This window comes from Psammomys obesus, unplaced genomic scaffold (genome assembly GCF_907164565.1).
Source record: "Psammomys obesus unplaced genomic scaffold, mPsaObe1.curated_primary_1811, whole genome shotgun sequence".
Lineage (NCBI taxonomy): Eukaryota > Metazoa > Chordata > Mammalia > Rodentia > Muridae > Psammomys > Psammomys obesus.
In genome coordinates, this window is record NW_026596143.1 from 1,248,460 (window position 1) to 1,268,819 (window position 20,360).

General features: G+C 43.0%; 1 protein-coding gene across 2 annotated transcripts in view; it reads right to left on the reverse strand.

Annotated features, from left to right (window-relative positions):
- Nucleotides 1-20,360, reverse strand: part of Prag1 (PEAK1 related, kinase-activating pseudokinase 1) — a 53,168-nt gene that overhangs the window by 18,723 nt on the left and 14,085 nt on the right. The gene's annotated exons all lie outside the window — the stretch shown is intronic.

Consider the following 20,360-nt stretch of genomic DNA (forward strand, 5'->3'; position numbering starts at 1 on the left):
TTTTTTTTTTCTTTTTTTTTTCTTTTTTTTTTTCTTTTTAGTTACATTTTGTTAACTCCGTGTCCCAGCTGTATCCCGCTCCCTCATTCCCTCCCCAACCCCACACTCCCTCCCTGGTCTCCTCCCTGCCCCTTTCCAAGTCCCCTGATAGGGGAGGACCTCCTCCCCTTTCATCTGACCCTGGTTTATCAGGTATCTTCAGGGCTGGCTGCAAAGTCCTCCTCTGTGGCCTAACAGACTGCTCCTCCCCTGGGGGGAGGGGGGTCAAACAGCCTGCCCTTGAGATCCTGTTAGAAATAGTCCGTGTCCCCCTTACTTTGGAAAACTACTTGGTTACTGAGCTACCACAGGCCACATCCGAGCAGAAGTTCTAGGTTATATCCATAGATGGTCCTTGGTTGAGTTTCAGTCTCAGAAAAGACCCTGTGCCCAGATATATTTGGTCCTTGTAGAGCTCCTATCCTTTCCATATCATACTAACTTCCCTTCTTTCATATGATTCCCTGCACTCTGCCGAGGGTTTGGTTATGAGTCTTAGTGTCTGCTTTGAAACACTGCTAGGTAGAGTCTTTCAGATGCCTTTTGTGGTAGACTCCTGTCATAAGTTCAAGGCACATCCCATTTGTCTTTCTAAATGAGGATTAATCACCTTCGCCTGTGTCCACTTTCTTGATTATCTTCTTTAGGTGTGTAGATTTCATTATGTTTATCATGTCTTCTTCTTTCTAAGAGGTACACAAGTATTCACGTGTCCGCTGACATTTTCACCGTGAAATGAGACAAACCCACCCTGGTCCCACTCTTTCCCTGTCGGTAATAACCCCCCATTTGCCAAACCGCCACTCCTTGGTGGCATCTTCATCTCGCTATGGAAGACCCACACTGCAGTATCTGCTCAGGAAACATTCAGGGCTTTATTGGTTTGGCAGCAGACCTGCCTTAACATCTATGATGTCCCGGTAGAGAGTTCAGAGATGCGTGGCTGGAGTCTCTCTTTTTTTATCATAGAGGTTTAGAGAAGGCTTGTTTGCTGTCGTAGAAAATGCTCTTCAGAAATCATGTCGTTTCCAATCTTGAGTCTGCTATTAACACCATTTTAAAGCCTCCAAATATTAAGTGACCATGAAAGTATTGATCTGAGTAATCTTAACATTTTAGAAAACAGAGCAAATGAAAACAACCACCCCTTCATGCTACAGGAGCGATGTTCTTTCAGCTTCCAGCAAGATTAACAATAGTTCTGCCTTCCTCAGGTCTTTCAGCAGTGGTATTATAGTTTACAGATGGTACACACCCTCCAAAGGCTTTGGCCTTCTGTGTAGCAGAGCACAAAGGTGGGGACTTTGGGAGGTGACCGGACAATGTGGTTTCTACTGTCATGAATGGAGGATTACATTTACGAATTCAGATCTTAATGTGATTTTGAGAGGCAATGGAACCTTCAGGAGATGAAGGCTGGTCGAAAGAAGCAGGTCACAGGGGACATGGCCTTGCACGGTATGCTTTGTACCGAGTTCTTTCTGCTCCCAGACCACCGTGAACTGAGCAGCACTGTTCTGCCTCTTGGTACCAGCCAGAGTGTCTTGCCTTGGCTCAGACCTGGAAACAGTGGCTCTAAGTCCTCATGGACTGAAACCTTTCCTCCTTCAAGTTGGTTTTCTCAAGAATTTAGTGCTTGTGATGGAACTCGAACACAAACAGCTTTCTCCGAAGCCACAAGATGAAACTTTAATAAGGACAACTCAGTGAAGGAGGGAAGCTAGCTCAAGAGCCATCTCACTTCAAAGTGTTCTCTAGATTTGTCCAGTTCCCAGACCCAGACAATCAGGGGCTAGGGAGAAGATAGCTTAGTGGATAAGAGCACTCGGTCTGCCAGCAGGAGGACTTGAATCCAAATTCTCATCACCTACAGAAAAAGCCAGCTGTATCACTGGGAGGCAGAGACAGGTGGCTCCTGGGGAGGTGGCTGGCTATCCAGCCTGGCAGAAGGGGTGAGCTTCTATTTCAGTGAGAGACCCAATCTTGAGGGAATAAGAGAGAAAGCAATAGAAGAAGACAACTGATCTCCTCAGTCCTCTGCATGACTAAGTCGGGTTATCTCATGAACCTGCAGACAGACAGACAGACATTACACATACACACACACACACACACACACACACAAGGGGGGGAAAGGATATCACTTCAGTCCCCTGATTTCTCAGCTGGCATGGTGCCCACTCCACACCCTGAGGAAACACTTGTTGAGATGTGTATAAATAAACAAATCTAAGAGACTCACAAATACGATCAAGTGTGAACACACACACATGCAATTTTATGCCAATTTTGAAAGAAAAAGGAGCTCTTGTGTGCTGGATGCAAAGAGGGATCTCCATATGAAAGCAGAACCAAGAATGATGGATCTTTCAATACAAATCAGGACCAACAAGGCTTCAGTGCAAAGCATAAACTTGTCGTGGGCTCTGGCAGACACTTTTTATTTACAATTTATCAATTTCATTGGTATGCAATTTAGGAATTTCAAATTTACATTCATTTAGAGGCTAGCCCACAATTTCTCTTTGTTCTCCTTTTATAAAGGTTAAAATTAGAAGTACAAAACGAATTCACTTCTTTTTTTTTTTCTTTCTAATTATCCAATGTTATTTTTTATAACAGTGACGCCAGTAAAGAGTGAGTTCTGGTCGTCATAGGACCAACATATAAAAAAACTGTGTCTGACCTTAAATACGTTAAGTTATGACTTAAATAAGAAAAAGATGTTTATGAAAAGTTAGATAATTTTCAGTGAAATTTTTAAAATTTCAAACTTCTGCGTGATGGAAGGCACGACACGGTAAGTGAAAAAGTGAACCCAGGGGTGAACAAGCTTCGTATCTGCAAACCCCGACACACCATAACAGCTGGTAGCCAGAATATCCGAAGAAAACCATCAATGATTCTATTTTTTTAAAAAGGTAATAGAGGATTGCAGAATGGTTCAGAGGGTAAGGAAGAGTGCAGCCATGGCTGAAGACCTGAGCTGGATTCCTGGAATTCACAAGGTAGAAGGAGAAAACTGACTCTCCAAAACCGCGTTTTGTCCTCCACACTTGTACAATGGCAAGCACATGCCCGTACGCTGTACAGAATATGTTTTAAAACATTTTAAGGCAATATGATGAACAAACAATTCATAAAAGAAGACTTGAGAAGTCATTCAATACACAAGAAGATGGTCAATCTTACTAAGTAAAAAGACTGTAAACAAAACAAGCTCTGACTTTACCCAACAGGACACTAGCAATAGCAGTCATTGTTTAAAGATGTAGGAAGTTGGCTTACACTTGCACAGATTAGTACACAGATACGCATACACACACACACACACACACACACACACACAACCCCACCACCACCACCACCAACACCAAAACCAATGTAATGAATCCTGAAGATTAATCTAATGTAACCCACGGTCTACCTTGAGGCCTCCTTTTCCTTCAAGGATGTCATTAAAATTGGTAGCAGAGATTAGGTGGCTAAATCATTCTAGTGGTCACAAAAGTTTACTAGCCAAAGAGTTCATTTCATCCAAGTAGAAATAATCAGAAACCATACACAGTGAGCCTTTGTGGAAGCATGTTTTGTAAAACTTTTGTTTCAGGTGCATGTTTTATGTGTGTGGGATAAAATATGAAATAGTTTCTGTGTGGTCCTTGGCTTTTACAAAGCTGCTCTAGAATGCAGATCAATCACCAGTTTTCCTTAGAGAGCAAGTTGGTGAGTTCTTGAGGCTTCGTGACCGTAGGGACTGTAACTGTCCAACTCTGCTGGTGTGGCAGGAAAACAGCCACGGCCACTGACAATGAGTGGGAGGCTTTCCAGTAAAACTTTCTGGTCATCATTTCAACAGGTAATCTTTTTTTTTTTTTTTTTTGACAAGGACTTATAATAGCTGTAGTTGCCTGGCACTTACTATATGGCCCATGTTGGCATCTAACTCTTGGCCATTCTCCTGCCTCATTCTCCCAAGTGCTGAAATTACAGGCATGCAACCACTATACAAGTTAGAAAAAAAAATTAATGAGGCACTTTATGTTCATTCTCTTTCTAAGTCTTCAAAATCTTCCACGTATTTTATATTTACAGCACAGTGGAAATGCTAACTACACTTTAAACTAGAAGCCACTGTACTGTTGAGTGTATCCTTAGAGAAACTCTCATTCACGTACAAGAATGTTCAGGACAGACAAGAACTTTCCATTAATACACGGATATATAAACTGTGGTATAAGTCTCCTAATGGAACAGAATATGGCTGTCAGAAACAAGTAAACAGGATTATGTGCAAACAAACAAACAAAAAATTCTTAAGATGCTAAAAATTAAAGACAAAGGCACAAGTACAATGTGACACCACTTTCAGGCATTGTAGAAGCACATAGGCTTATTCTTTCAAAGTCACCTGATAAAATATAGATGGTGCTCATTGGCTTTAGACAATAGCTGCACTGGGTGGCAATGGAGAGCCAAAGTGAGGTGGGGAGGGTTCTTCCATGAGAGCAGTCAAGTTTTACCAAAGTAGACCTAGGACTGGGGGAACAGGTCAGTGACAGATCATGTGTTTCATGCTCTTCAGGTCCTGGCTTCCACCCCCAACACCACACAAGTAAACAAAATTAACTAAAAACTAAAAACTAAAAAAAAAAAAAAAAAGTTAATATTTGAAAAATCTTAGGGAAGACACCCGCCTACCAGTTTCATTATTTGAATTTCATTGTATGCTTGAAACATTTGATAGATGGAAAATGAATACTTCTCCTGAGGGTGAGGGAACCTCACGTAACCTGGATGGAAGGCAAGGACCCCGTAAGTCCTTGAGGGGTATCATCCATCCAGCTCCCTGAGGAAACCATGCGCTTAATGAGAATTGGTTCCCCCTCAAGAGTCTGTGGACGGAGAGTTGTGTTTCTCGGTTCTGGCTTGAGATTTGGGTGTTAGTTCTCCTGAATCTGGGCCATGTAAGGGAGAAGTCACCTCTTCAGAGTCTGGCACATGGGGACATACTTCCTAATATACACCGATGGGGGTAGGACCCATTCGAAGAAAACAACACAAAAACAGCAAAATGTTAGGAAGGGCCAGGGATGCCAGTCAGGTGAAGCAGTTAACTGCCTAGATGAGGCCCTGGGTTTCATCCTCACGGCTGCAAAATCACATCATCAGCTGCCAAACTCAGAAGTGATGATGCTCCTGGAACAGCATCAGCAGCTGCCACCCTGTTAACCTGGGCCATCTGCCCTCTTTGAGGACTGCCACCTCAATCAGGGAATGAGCCAAACCATATCAGATTTTAAAATGAAAGGCAAGCTTGCTATCAAAGCCCAGACTTACAATCAAGATGATTTTGATTCTTCAGTCTGTGTATGTGCTAGACTTCTTAAGACTCTCTGAAAAAGCTTAACATCCCAAAGGTGGCCCGTGGACCTCAGTGGAGGCAGTCTGTCAGATGTGAGGCCCAAGCGACAACAGGAGTGAGCTAACAGCGTATAACAAGGCTATCCTGACAACGAGACTTTGATTTGTTTTATTTTCACAAAGCCAGTGCAAACCCTCTATACAGTGAAATCTGACGTCCTATGACTGAAGGGAGTAACTTGACTGGACAAAACCCACGTCCTTAGTCTTTTCTCTTTGCTGGGGAAACCGACCTCATGATGTCCGCTCCGTCCTGTGACACACGACCTATTCTTACTCAGACTTCCTCTCCCGCCTCGCACTGTTGATTGTGTGCAGGGTCAAGGAAGATCTGGGTGAAACACACAACTCAGTAGCTTAGCATCCTTCCACATTTCGCTTTGCAGCTGCCACTGGAGGGGGGTGAGGTGGGCAGGGAGGCTTTTAGAATGCCTTTTCCCTCCATTGTCCTGAGAGAGGGAACTTTTGCAAGAGTGGTCTCTCTACTACTCTGGGAGAAAGCTGGGAAAAAAAATCAGCCGGAAGAGCCATCTGCCAGACTTCCTCATTCATAGGGACAAGCCTCATCTAAAAATAACTTCAGAGCCTCCAGAATGAGAGCGTTCAGAATGGCTGCAACCCCTTCACAGAGGCCATGTGCCAGTGTGAGGCCACATCTCCAGCTTCATGTGGCTGCTAGAACCCACTGGCGATAGCCCAGCTTACAATGTGACGGAAGCAAACCTCCATCCTCTCGGCTAGATTTAGTTTAGCTCCTACACACTTAGCAAAGAGCTTCCTGCCTCTGTAGGTAAAGGCTTGAAAACACAAATCACATCAATGTTGGAGTCCGAAGCCGAAAACTTCCAGTTTTGACAAACACCCCACCAACAGGTTGGAATCTATCACATCTATCTTAAGTTTAATGATGGCATGGAAAAGACCTAAAACCTTAAAGACTAGCATTCATGTCCCCAGGAGTAGAAGCCACTTAAACATTTCCACACACCTTTTAAAATCACTCACTGGAGGTCAAGCATTGGTTTCAGATTTGAAGGATTGGCTAATGCCTCCGTGAACAAAGAATGGCTCTTACCATCCTAGCCTCCAGCCGGAAGTGCTGTCCTCATCGGAGTAGACTCAGGAGCCCCGTGACAGGCCAGCCAGTGACTTCGGGTTGCATAGAGGGAACTTTGAGGTGAAGGGCTAGCTCCAAAGGCAGTCCAGCATGCTTTCTGACACTGCTGTGAGTCCCCAGCTCCGGACTCTCTGCTTCCCTCAGTTCCTCTCTGACTTTTCTATAAAATGCACTTCCTGCGGGAGCACAGGAAAGCAGGGACGGCTCTGCCTCTGACCCAAGCCTCTAATCACCAATTGTCTTACTTGGCTGGCTCTAAAAATACATGCGTCTACTTATTTTCTAGTACTGAGCCTCTCTCACTCTCTCTCTCTCAAAGTTTATTAAGTCATTTAGGCTTGCTAGGTGACTAGGAACATCCCGTTTTGTGCTTCTCTCAGATGTCCGCATTAATTGTGACACATCCTCCTTGCTGTCTATCTGCAGTAGCATTTCAGGATCCCTGACATCACACACACATGTGTTGTGTTAAGAGCTGGATGATTCAATAGTGAGTGGAAATGACCCAAGCCCTGTGCTTCAACAAACCTGTGAATAGGCAGGGACATATTTCTCACGCTCCTTAGGGAGAATGCAGGCCACATCCTCAGAGGGTCTTACAGTTCTGACTCAGGCTTTTTCTAGGACGCTGTTATCCCTGGGACAGCTGAATGCAGAGTCCTGTACACAGTGCCCACAGGGATACTTTATCTCCTGTCACTTGCATGTGACAGAAAAAAAAAAAAACAAAAAACAAAAACAAAAACAAATCACAGATTTTCTTTGACAATCCCATTTGGAAATATTCTCCTTTAGCATCTACATATACATCAGAAAACTCGACAGGGGGTAGAGGCCAGGTAGGCTGGTACATGTCTTTAACCCAGTGCGGGGCAGGGGCAGCTGGAAACAGGCAGATTCTGGAGCTTGAAAACCCATCTAGCTCAGCGGTTCTCAACCCATGGGTCAAGACCCCCCACGGGATGCCTATCAGATATCCCTACATATTAAACATTAACATTATGATTCATAACAATAGCGAAATTACAGTTGTGAAGTTGCAACAAAATCATTTTACGGTTGGGGGTCACCACAATATTAACTATATTATTAGGCCTACAGTATAGGGCCTATTATAGGAACGATATTAAAGGGCCACAGTGTTAGGAAGGCTGAGAACCACTGAACTCACTGAATGGTTAATGCAGTGAGTGGTTCAGTGTAAAATGCCTCCCACGCCCACCCCACCCCACCGGCTTATCTATTTAAACACTTGATCCTCGGTTGGTGAAACTGTATGGGAAGGTTTAGAAGCCTGGAGGCAGGCTTTGAGTACTGACCACTGGTCAGCACACATGCACACTCCCCAAACCCCTGACACACACACCATCATGTTCCCACACACCCCATATACATACAAATACCCCCCCCCCACATACAAAGAGGTTTTACAAAAAGTTTTATATACTACCCTTTCCCCTTATAGAATTTTAGTTCAAACAAAATTTATCTTCTGCTGGCCACCAAAGTGCCCAGTAATCTCTTCCTTTCTCCCTGTCCAGACAGAGAGGAACTACCCCCCTCCCACCCCCACTCTCTTCTTCAAACCTTCCACCCTTAGGTGAGCCCTGGCTTCACTTACCCACAAATTGCTCCCCTAGTCTAGTCTTCTCTGGCAGTGCCTCTCTCTCTGGAACTCACACTGAAACCTGTGAATCACCTCCCTGGGCATATCTGTATAAACCTAGCAAAATTATTCTAATTGTTTCGTGTGAAACAAGCTTTTTACCACCCCCAAACCAGGCGCTGGTTGCAGAGCTGTATGACAGGCAGGGCATGCTGGAACACAGAGTGGCTGTTAAATGCCTCTCGATTCAGTGTATCTGCCTGTTTCAATATTCTCCTAGCATCTGCTTTCCTTAAGAAAGAATCACCCTTGCTTGGCAAAACATGCACCAGGCAGGAGCAACTTTTGATAGAAAGTGGGAAACTTTCTTTTATCCACAAAATATAGCAGTCTTAAGACAGACTGTATTTCAATACAGTGTGTAGTCTCTTTCCTCAAAAAGTTAGGAATTAGGCTGGCAACAAACCTGTAAAGAATGTATTATTATTGTCTTTGGTGTTATTTATTTATTTATTTATCTATCTATCTATCTATCTATCTATCTATCTATCTATCTATCTATCTATCTATTTATTTATTTTAAAGGCAGGGTGTCACCTATTCCAAGCTGGCTGTAAACTCCACATAACTGATGATGGTGACCTTGAACTTCTGAAGGTTATCTAGCATCGCTTTGTGCTGTTTGGTGGAGTTATTTTGCAAGAACTATCTGAAAGGATTCAGGGGACCAGGCTGTTTTGGGGTGCTTTTCACACTCATGTATTTGCATGTACAAGTATAGAAAATCGGTTTTGTCTGTGGTCAGCTGCCATCTCCACAGTGCAGGCTTGTTCATTTGCATGTGCAACAAAAGTCCTCACCATTCTCATGAGATTGTATGCCTCTGAAGACCCTTTGGTCTCAATTTTGCATTTAGTGCAAATCATTTAAAAATAAGAAAAAAAAAATCTTTTAAAAGATGGAAATGAAGCCATAATTAATTCAAGAGAAACCAAGATAGTATAAAATGTATATTTAATTTTTGCTCTGGTTTCCTTGACACCCAGCTCCTGAAACTCTTAGAATCCAAAATGCTAAGTATCTTTTAATAAACTAATGGGTATATAGATGGGCCGACAGAATCTAGAGGAGTTGTAGTTTGGAACTGGGCTCAAGAAGGATGGCCAGAGCAGAATTAGGGAGCTGGGACTTTTAACCCCATACCCCAAGCTCTAGGGATTGCAGAGGGGCTGAAGGTGAAATTAATCACTAATAGGGAATGCTTTAATTAACCATGTCTGAGTCATAAAAGCCTCTGTATACCTAAGGGGCACAGCCTAAGAAGCTTCTGGAGAACTGAACACAACTGTTTTCTGGGAGTGGTACCCCAGAAAGGACACAGGAGCTCCACACATCGGTCATGTACCTTGACCTATTTGTCACTCCACCTGGTATTCATCAGTAGCCTTTGGGAGCTCTTTATAATAAATCTGTATATAGACCTATTCTCTAAGTTGCTCTCATAAATCAATCAAGCCCAAGGAAGGAATTATGGAAGCCTGATTTACAGCTCAGTCAGATGCACAGATAAAACATCCAGGCTTGTCATAGGGTCTGAAAGAAGGCAGAGGCAGCCAGAGACTAAGACCGTACGCCATGAAACTTGACAGTGTCTCCAGTCAGAAAGTGGCAGGACGGGGATGAATGAGAGAGTTATTATCATTTGGAGTAATTATTAATTATTAGTGTTCTCTGCATAACTAACTGTTTGATGTATGCGGAAAGGCCTCACACATTTGATCATAGACGTCTTCTGTGTGTATTGCTGAGTTAGTGTACTGGGTGAAGTGAGACTGGTTTTTCCTGTTGTTATACTGCGCATCTAAACTATCACCCACAGACTCAGTGTCCCCTGACAAAAATTTATGTGTCGACGGTCCCCAGCATAGCCATGTCCAGAGATGGCACCTTTAAGAATAGATTGGATTATAGGGCTCTGACCTATAATTAACATTGGTGTGTTAACCGACTCGTAGCTCTATCACCTGAGACATTACTGCAAGGCAGTGGAAAGCTCAGAAGATGGAGCCTAAAGAGTGTGTGTTTGTCTACAGATCCTTTCTCCTCACTATCCCTCTGCTTCCTGGCCGATGGGCTGTGAGCCAGCTCCTCTGCCATGACATTCTGAATTGCTGTAGGCCCAAAGTGACCACATTTTCAGAATGTTTTGAACCAGAAGCCACAATGAATCCTCCCTCTCTGCTGAAGTTGTTTTCTGAAATGTTTTTCTGAGGTGTTGACAGTAAGCTGGCTGACATCCTGATAAAGAACAATATACATGGTATACTGGTTACTTAGTCAACAATCAAAATGCTAATATCCGTCAACAGAAATTTGCAGGCACCTGCCCTGTTGCGATACTTTGCTGCTAAAAGACACAACATTTGTTAAAGACGGATCATTTGGGTTCCCAAGAAGCAGTCTTGTGTTTATGTCACGAATATGTGTTTACTCATAGATGTTTTGGGCTGCCAGGTTGTGGGTAAGATGACAGAGACCTTCAGTTTCCTGGGATGTGATTTCAGTGAAGGCTGAAGATGGAGACAATGCAGCCAAGCAATAAGTGGTGAGCACTGACAAACTCAACAGCTCAACCCCATTGCCCAACCCATGACCTTTCATCTCCATTACAATCCTCTAAGAACACTGCTCCAGCTTACAGCCTGGAAAGATGGGAGGAAGCTTTACACTTCTGTTCATATAAGAGGGGAGGTTGGGGAGAGAAGATGAGAGCAGTTAAAAACTAAGCAACTGCACGTCACAGAAGGGTACTCCCATGCCCTGCCCTGTACATTGGCAGGGCCCTCTGGAGCCCTTTAATCAACCTCCTGAATGGGTTTCCGAGTCACCTCCAAGGGTACTGGTGTGGTAGCTTAGCCCAAACACTGGGATTTCACAAGATTGCTGGCTATGTCTTGGAAAAAAAAATGTACTTAATTTCTCTGTTTCAGCTTCCTATTTATAATGTGAAATATTAATATTTATCTCTAAGGATACTGGGAAGGCTCAGGGGTTAATATTTACAAAGTACTAAAAAAATTAACATTGTGCATATCGAAAGTACTACTTGGACTAACAGACAGAGAGATAGATGATGGGATGGACAAACAGAAAGATAACCAGAGTGATGACTTCAGCCACCTGCAGTAATTCAAGCTGTTTTTTTTTTTTTTTTTTTTTTTTTTTTTTGGCGCTATAAAATCAGAAGGGTTAGAGAGTTCGTTCCGTCTTTGCATTTTCATTATTTAATGAGGCAGCTAGCTTGATTCTAAATTAACCAGAAAGAATTTACGTGTTCATCCTCCAGATCTCATTTTGAGTCTATGTGCTCAACATTTGGATCGTTTATAGTCTAGCTTCAGATGCAGAGGCCAAGAAAGCCTTCAGCCAATCAGGTTGCTCAACCCATTGCCCCAACCAATCAGGTTATTCAACTCATTGCTTCCCAATCCATCAGGTTATTCCACTTGTTGTCTGGCATTCAGAGTAGGAAAACCTAGCCCTTACTGTCTTATCCTATCGTTGTGGAAGAGGATCTCCTTCGAATACCTCAGGCTCCCTTGATCTTTCTTCACAGCAAGTCTTCAGGAGACAGCAAATACCTCCCAGTGAGTGACTCATCCAGGCCAGTTATAACCTCTTGTCACTGTGTGAGTCACGCAGTGTTAATCTAGCTACTCTTACAACAATCCATCCATGAAGATTACCTAGGCCTGGTGGGTACTATCTTTGTTTCTAAGCTATTGGTTTTGGTGACTGCGGTTTCAGAATTTTCATCCTCTTGTTCTTGATAAATAGTTCAAGTCCACTTTCCTGACCCTGCAGCCATACTCCACTATTTTTCTTAAGAAATCAGTGTAGGTTTATAGTAGACCCCATTTTTATTCCCTTCGCCCTCCTAACCCCAACTTGGAAGGCTGCTTCCAACAGAGCTGACAGGATGAACTGCTTCCCCATATTCATGTTGGTCCAGACTGTTATCCAAGAAGGATCAAAACTACTCACAGGCCCTCTTCACAATTCCTGGTCAATTCCTTAACACTGTCTTGCCCCAATAACTCCATTTTCTACCCTCAACCTTGGCTACAATTTCCTCAGTCTGCATTACCCCAAACACTTGCTATCCTTGCTTCTGCCTTGTACAGAAAAAAAAAAGAAAAGAAAAAGAAAAAAGTACAAACATGTAACTAGGGCCACAATTAAGTCATGTTAGGTCCCCCCAGAAACTGAAGATTTAATCCTAGGATTAATATGAACTCTTGAGGCACAACAAATAGAATAATCTTGTCAGTATAAAACCATATTGGAAGTCTCATGTTCCTTAATTCAAAAACTTATCACAAAATTATAATAATTGAGACTGTGGCTCTTATTTGAACACATGTGCTAAGTCAATACTCAGGAAGGTGGCAAGCGCATTTGATGGGAAAGGACAGTCTTTTCAACAAGTAGTGCTAGAATATTGGATGCATTTGGAACCTAACTAATGAAAACTAACCCAACGTGAATCCAAGAACCTAAATGTAAAGCCTAAAACAGTCACATCGTTAGAAGGAAACAATAGCAGAGCTTTATGACACTGAATTTGGCAATGACTTCTGGGAACAAAGGAAGCAATACATTAAACTGAATTAAAATGAAAGCCTTTCATACATCAGTGGACACACTCAACACAGTGAAAAAGCAGCCCATGGGCTGGGGTAAATCCATTTGCCCACAATACTTCTAATAAGGATTCAAGATGCAGAGCACATGAACTTCCACGGCTGGGTAACTATGACAACAGTAGCAACAACAGACACTGAAAACGGGAAAAGGCCTTCAATAGATATTCCTCCACAAAAAGTTTAGAATAGCTAGAAAGCACATGGAAGGATTTTTTTCTTTACATAATTAATCATTAGAGAAATGGCAATCAAAATCACAATAAGGTGCTACTTTATACTAAGGAAGAATATTATATAAAACCAAAACCAAACTATCCCCAAGAAGTAACAAGTTTTGGGGAAGATGTGAGGAAATCTGAGCCCTTGTTTACCACTGGTGGGGATAATAGTGGCACAGTGGTTATGGGGCGTCACTGTGTGGAAACTCCTCAAAAATGTTTTTTCTGAATTAGATATAAAATGATTCAGCAATTTTAAGTCCTGGCTTACCATCCGCCCTCCCCCCCAAAAAATCAAAGGCAGGGCACAGGAGATCATTCACAAAGAAGCATTATTTGCAACAGCTATAAAAATGGAAGCCTTCCAAGTGTCCATTTACAGACGAGTGGGCAAAGTTCAGGTCACAGCAGAATATGAGCCTGAGGAGGAAATTCTGTCAAAGCATAACATGGAAGAAACTTGAAGATGCTGTGCCAAGGGCAACGGCCCGTCACAAAAAGGCACCCAGCACATGACCCCACCAACATGAAGTATTATCTAGTGCAGAGACAGAGACAGGAAATAGAATGGTGGCTTTCAGGGCCGGGGGAAGGGAAAGTGGTGAGTTATTGTTTGATGTGTGGTTTCAGTTTTTGCAAGGCGAAAAGAATTCTGGAGATGGGTTGTACAACTACTTGAGTGCGTAGTCAACTCTCAACCCACAAGTTCCGTTTCTGCAGACCCAGCGCACCACGGAGAGACAGTATTTACAAGTAAACGTGGTTTCTGTCGGGAATATTCACACTTTGTTTCCGATCGTTGTTTTCCATGCAGTCCGGCACAGCAAGTACTGACAAGTCATCGACACTGTGAAAGTTGTTGAAATAACTCTAGAGATGATTGAGGGTGACTGGGAGGATCTGGATAGATTGTATGCAAATGTTAAGCTACTTTATAAGAGGCCTGAGCATCCAGGAAGGTTGGTACCCTCTGGGTAGTGCTTGAATCTGTCTCTTAGAGCGTAATGACTATTTTACTACTCGGCTTTGCATGTAAAAATGATTAAGACTGCAAGTTCTGCCTTGGGTGTGGTTTACCACACATTAAAAAAGAATAAATTGGAGGCAGAGACAGGCCTCACAGATCTCTGTGAGTTTTAGCCCAGCCTGGTCTACATAGAGTATCTAGAACAGCCAGGGCTCTTGTTACACAGAAAAGTCTGTCTCGGGGGGAAAAAAAAGTCACATAAAAAGAAGAGAAAGCAGCTTTCCTTCGGTGGGAAGGGAAGCTGGGGCTGGTGGGCAGACCTGTAATCCCAGCAACTTTGTGGGGTGAAGACCACAAGTTCAAGGCCAGCCTGCAACTTACTGAAACTTTGCTTTCAGCATTAACAAAGGCCCAGGCATGTAATTCAGTTGTAGAGCACTTGTCAATCATATACCAGGCCCTAGGTTCACTTGCCAGAAAACCTTCCCACAGCCAGAAAAATGTGGCCTGTCACACTGTTTCTTTGTGTCTGCATTAGCTTATATTCACTGAATTTTGCGACGTGTCTTTGGTCATTCAATAATTTCACTCCAATTTTTGGTCTGTCCGTGTTTTTGTACATGTTTTTAGTTTACTGCTTTGGGCATCTATTAAGCAGTTCCATTTCATACTCAATGACATTTGACTTACCTGTTTCTCTAGAGATGAATATCTGAGGTTGTTCAAACTTCCTGCTACTATAAGCAATACTGCAGTGGTTTTCATTGTATATGTCCCTTTATTGACCCCTGTGTGTATTTCTCAAGAATGAAGATTATGTGGATATGGTGTAGTCTAATAGTTAATTTTATGAGATAACATCATACTATTTGGAAAAAAAAAAAAAAAAAAAAAAAAAAACCTCTTCAGCCTCGGTTTTTACCAGTAAGACCTGGATAGCTTTTTTTCCTCTCTTTGCCAAAATTGAATAATATCTGATGTATCCCAAGCTTGCTGCTTCTCGGTTCAATTTCTCTTCATTGCTATTGCTATGATTTTTCATCCGTGTGTGTGTGTGTGTGTGTGTGTGTGTGTGTGTGTGTGTGTGAATGCTCCTGTGTATGTGTAGGTGCAGCGTGCTGTGGTGTGCATGTTGATACCTGAGGCCAACCTCGGGTCCCAATCCTGGTTTTCTGTTTTGACTGAGGCAGTCTTTTCTTCACTGCACACAGTAAGCTAACCATTTCACAAGCATCTCAGGGTTTCCCTGTTTCTGCTTCCCATCATCTCCCCTTGGGCATGCTGGGATCACACATGCAGGCTATAGCATCTATCTTTCTGTGGGCTCCAGGGACCTGAATTCAAGCCCTTGCCTCAGTGGGATGAGGCAACTCTCTGCCCTCGTCGTCGTTTGATTAACAATAAGATTAAAGAATTCTTTCCCGTATAGTTGGGGTTTTCCCATGGTCTACACACGTCTCGTGCCCACTTAGCCAGTGGTTTCCCCGTTTGTCCCAGGTGCATTATGACCATCTGAGATGCCCTCTGTGCTAGTCTTTCTCCATTTTTGTCACCTTTCCATCACTTCCTCAGTGTTTCCCTGCTTGTGATAGCCTCCATTCAGTACAAACCTCCCAACTGTGGTACGGCTTACATTTTAGGGGTAATCTTTCTTTACACCTGGAAAGGGATGAACGCACACTGCTTCACAGATTTAAAGACTGGGAAAATGAATTCAAGGTCTATAAAGGGAAGTACTATCTTAAGAAATAGGTAGCAACTTAGTGGGAAATGTTATTTGCTACAGCAGAGCTCCAAAATTACTCAGTATTCATGGATTATCCTAATCACTTGCTGAGAGTAAGCAAGACTTCTTGACATTTCAGTCTGAAATCGATGATTACATTTTCTGCTAACACTCCACTTAGGAACTTTAGGATAGACAGAATACAGACCCCATCCCCAAAATAAAGGAAATGTTGAATTCCTAAGTCAGCACAGAGAATGGTTATTGGCCACCAGCCTTTTTGCATCTTAAATGGTAGATTTGAGGTTTTAATGCTGATTTCACAAATAGCTAGTGAGTTTGTCAGAACTTCCATCTGTGCATACTCTGCAGACACTACTAATCAATTGCAGCAAATTTCCTCACAGGCTACGTTCTCATGTAAAGCTCTGGAAGAGTATACTAACTACTTCTATTTCTGTGTGATCCAGCTGGAAGGCAGACACACCCTGAATTGCAGTATGATCTGGCTGGAATACAGACACACCGTTAGTACACACCTTTGACCCCAAACAATGTAGGTAAGGTTAATTTGTAGAAGGAAGCAGCCATATTTGGAAGTGATGTCTAATTGAGGGGCAGACAAAGTGACAAATCTGAGAAAGACATGCCAAAATGATTCAGAGACAGGATATGCCCAACTCTCATGAGAACAGGACAGGAAAGATTCTACTTAAGAGAAGTCAGAGAGTTGAGTTTAGGACAGTCAGGTAAACTCAGTCAGTTCCAGCAGTTTGGTGCAGTTAAGTTGAGATTTATACACCAGTTAGGAGTGAGTACACCGAAGTTCAGTTTGGTGCTCATGGAATTCAGGGGAAGTTTTCCAAGCAGAGCACTCCAGTGAGAAGCCCAGAGAAACCAAATTGAATCAGCCACCTTGGAGAAAAGTTTGAGGCAGAGCAGCTGACTTGAACCAACCAGCCAGAGTTCAGAAAGGACTAGAAAGGAGCCAGTTATTCAGCAGTAAGCCTCCAAGATGACAATTACATCTGGCGAATAAAAGTTGCTTTTACACTCCTTTGCTTTCTTGCCTGACTCCAAATTTAAGTTTCTTACTGCTATGTCCATTGAGATCAACAATTCTTGTATTTATGCAGTGTAAATTATTTCCATTAATCCTTACTGCCAGTGTGGAGCTCCTAAAGAGCATGGGCCATCCTGAATGATTTCCCACAAACTGGAAGCATAGTGACCCCCTGATTGTCTACCTTGATTTTATGCTTTAAAAAAAAAATAAAAATAGCTGGGTGGTAATGGCACATGCCTTTAATTCCAGTAACCAGGAGGCAGAAACAGGTGGACCTCTGGGAGGTCAACCTGGTCTACAGAGTTAGTTCTAGGACAGTCAGGACTACACAGAGAAACCCTGTCTCAAAAAACAAACAAAACAAAAACACTTAGGCAAACAGGTAGGAAATGGCTGAACGCCAAACTGCGGGTTAAGTCAATGAGTCCTTTGACCGTGACAGGAACAATAATTAGCTGAAGAATAATGTCTGAGGAAAAAGAGAAGTCTATTGGACTAAGGAGATAGCTCGCCAGGTACTGTTTCCTGACCAGGAATGAACACCTGGGTTGGAATCCCCAGCATCCACCTACAAAACTGGACATTGTGGCACAGGACTGTGACATCAGTGCTGGGGGAAGACAGGTGCGTGCAAAGGGGTATGTGGGTTGAGGAGGCTTGATGGCCAGCCTAGCAGAAATGGCGAGCCTCAGGTTCAGTATGAGCCTGTCTCAAAAACTGAGGTGGAAGATTTACTAAGAGAGGCATTAGCTTCTGGCACCCTCATGGAGCTACATGATACTCACACACATATATCACATTCTTTCACTACACACACACTGTAAAGAAAACATAAACAGCAGGGAAAGATACTGAGAAGGTTTACCTTGTCACCCTGTGAAGAATAGCTGTGTATAAAAGTCTACCTGCCAGGACAGCACAGACAATAAGTCATCCAAGGCACTGGGCATAAGCTAGTTGAAGCAGGGAATTTTGCAAGGTGGCACGGGAAAAGAATGAACATGCGTAACACCGAACATTTCTTGCGATCTACCCAAAGCCATTAGAAAGAAATGTTGAACAATCTCAACACAGAGACCGACGATGTTTAAAATCAGAAATGCACTTGCTGCCTGCGCAGAGGACAGCAAGAACTCCCTGTGGCTCATCTATCAACCATGAAAGAGGGAATTAAAGCTAATCAAATCAACAATCCCACATAACAAAACCTGCCTTGGGACACTACCAGAGAAAACAGCCGACCAGCCTGTGACTTCCACACCCCTGAGACAGTCAGGCCACCCCAGCAACCAAGCGCCTTTGGTTACTGGATGCAGACAGAGAAAGCTCTATCACACAGCCTCTGTCAGTGTTTCCCAACCTCCCTCAGAAAGAAGGAAAAAGTTACGCCCAGAGAAGCGACATCACTCTAGAATTCTTGTAACTCACTACTGGGGGAAAAAAAAATCCAGTTGATTACTACCTGAAAGGAGAATTCTTATGGCAAGAGGGAATTGGCTCCACACACCTGCTCAGCTAAAAAAAAAAAAAAAAAAAAAAAAAAAAAGGTAAGTAGCAGAGGCCACTTAAATGTACAATCACTGGAGAGTAATTAATCCAAGAAAGAATGCACCGTGCCCCACGGTGTTTGCCCACCTTGAAGCATGAACAATTATTAACCTCAGCTTATTCAACTCAAGGTGGTAATGTTCTATTGAGCAGGGACAGCCAGGGAATTACAATGGGTGGCCAGTGGAAAGTCAAGACAAAAAGTTGTTTAATCTGTACTGTGCGATGGGCTTTTTAAAAAACTAAAAATTCTGGCTGGGGTGGCACACCCCTTTAATCCCAGCACTTGGGATGCAGAGGCAGAGACATCTCTGAATTTGAGGTGAGCCTGGTCTACGGAGTGAGTTCCAGGACAGCCAGGGCTGGTTACAAAGAGAAACCCTGCCTCAAAACAAACAAACAAAAATAAGGAGAGCAACAGAACAAGAAAATTTGAACACAGGGAACTTCCCAGAGACTCATACTCCAACCAAGGACTATTCATGGAGATAACCTAGAACCCTGACAACGCAGCCACTTCTGATGAGAACTGATAGACTAAGATCAGAAAGAAGGAGAGGAGAACCTCCCCTATCAGTGGACTTGGGGAGGGGCATGCTTGCAGAAAGGGGGGGAGGGTGGGACCGGGAGGGGAGGAGGGAGGGGCTTATGGGGGGATACAAAATAAATAAAGTGTAATTAATAAAAGTTAAATAAAAAAATTTAAAAAATAAGCAAGCAAGGAAGGAAGGCAATCAAATCAAATTCTGGGCTGGCGAGATGGCTCGGTGGGAAAGGGCATTTGTGCAGGTCTGCTAACTAACCTGAGTTCCATGCCCAGAACCCACAAAAGGCGGAACTGGTTCCACAGGGTTATTCTCTGACCTGTGCACATAATCTGGCCCCCACGCATACACAGCACTCTTTTTTTTAATGTTTACTTTTAATTTAATTTTATGGGCACATGTACACGGCAGAGCATACTACGTCCACCTTGTGCATAGAGCTCGGAAGAGGATGTCACCGAACTGTAGTGGGTGCTGGGAACTGAAGCTGGGCCTTTTCCAAAAGCGGTAAACACGCTTAACTCTGAGGCCATCTCTCCAGCCTCCCAAAAATATTTATAAAAAAAATCATTTCACAGCGAATATCTATTATATATCTAGCATTGTGCTGAAGGATGTGATAGAAATTCCAAACAAGAACTCATGAGGCACAACTCATGCGCTCTCAGGACTCTACAGTCTTGAAGAGATGGGCCAATTTTTAATGCAATTCGAGACCTACTGTGCTACCTCCCGAAGTGAGACATGAGCCAGGACACAGGGCTACCAAGAGACCTAGGCTCAAGATACTTTGTGTTCCAAACTGTTTGAGTCTTTTATCAACTGCTCTTGAGCACCTACTATGTGTCACATAAGCAGTTCAGTGCTTTTCCGGAAAAATGAAATCAGCAGGGCATGAAGGAGAGGGCTGGAACTCAGCAGGCTGAACACTGAGCTGAGTTCACGTTTCTACTGAGCACAGGCTGTGGTGAGAATCTACATCTATGAGAGACAGCCTCATCAAAGAGAGTCAAAGCACGAGTGAGCCTTTGGTGGCCATACTGCAACCCTGCTCATTTAATTCTTACTGATGCACTCCTCAGAACCTAGGAGGAAAAAACCCTGTTGCTGGACTTCTAGCATCTTACACACAGCTCGAGAGAAAGTAGGTCGTTAGTAGATTCTAAGAGTCTCTTTAACTCCTAAGCATATTCAAGAACATGTACTCAAAATTGCACAGAAGTTCCTTAAAAATTACGTTACACACACACACACGATAAATACATACGTACATACATATATACATACATATACATATCATCAAGTTAGCAACTGTTAAAAAAAATATAGGACAAGAAGACAGGAATTAGTTTTAATACTTCCTGTTTATGGCGTATGAGAGGCCCACTTTCCAGGTTC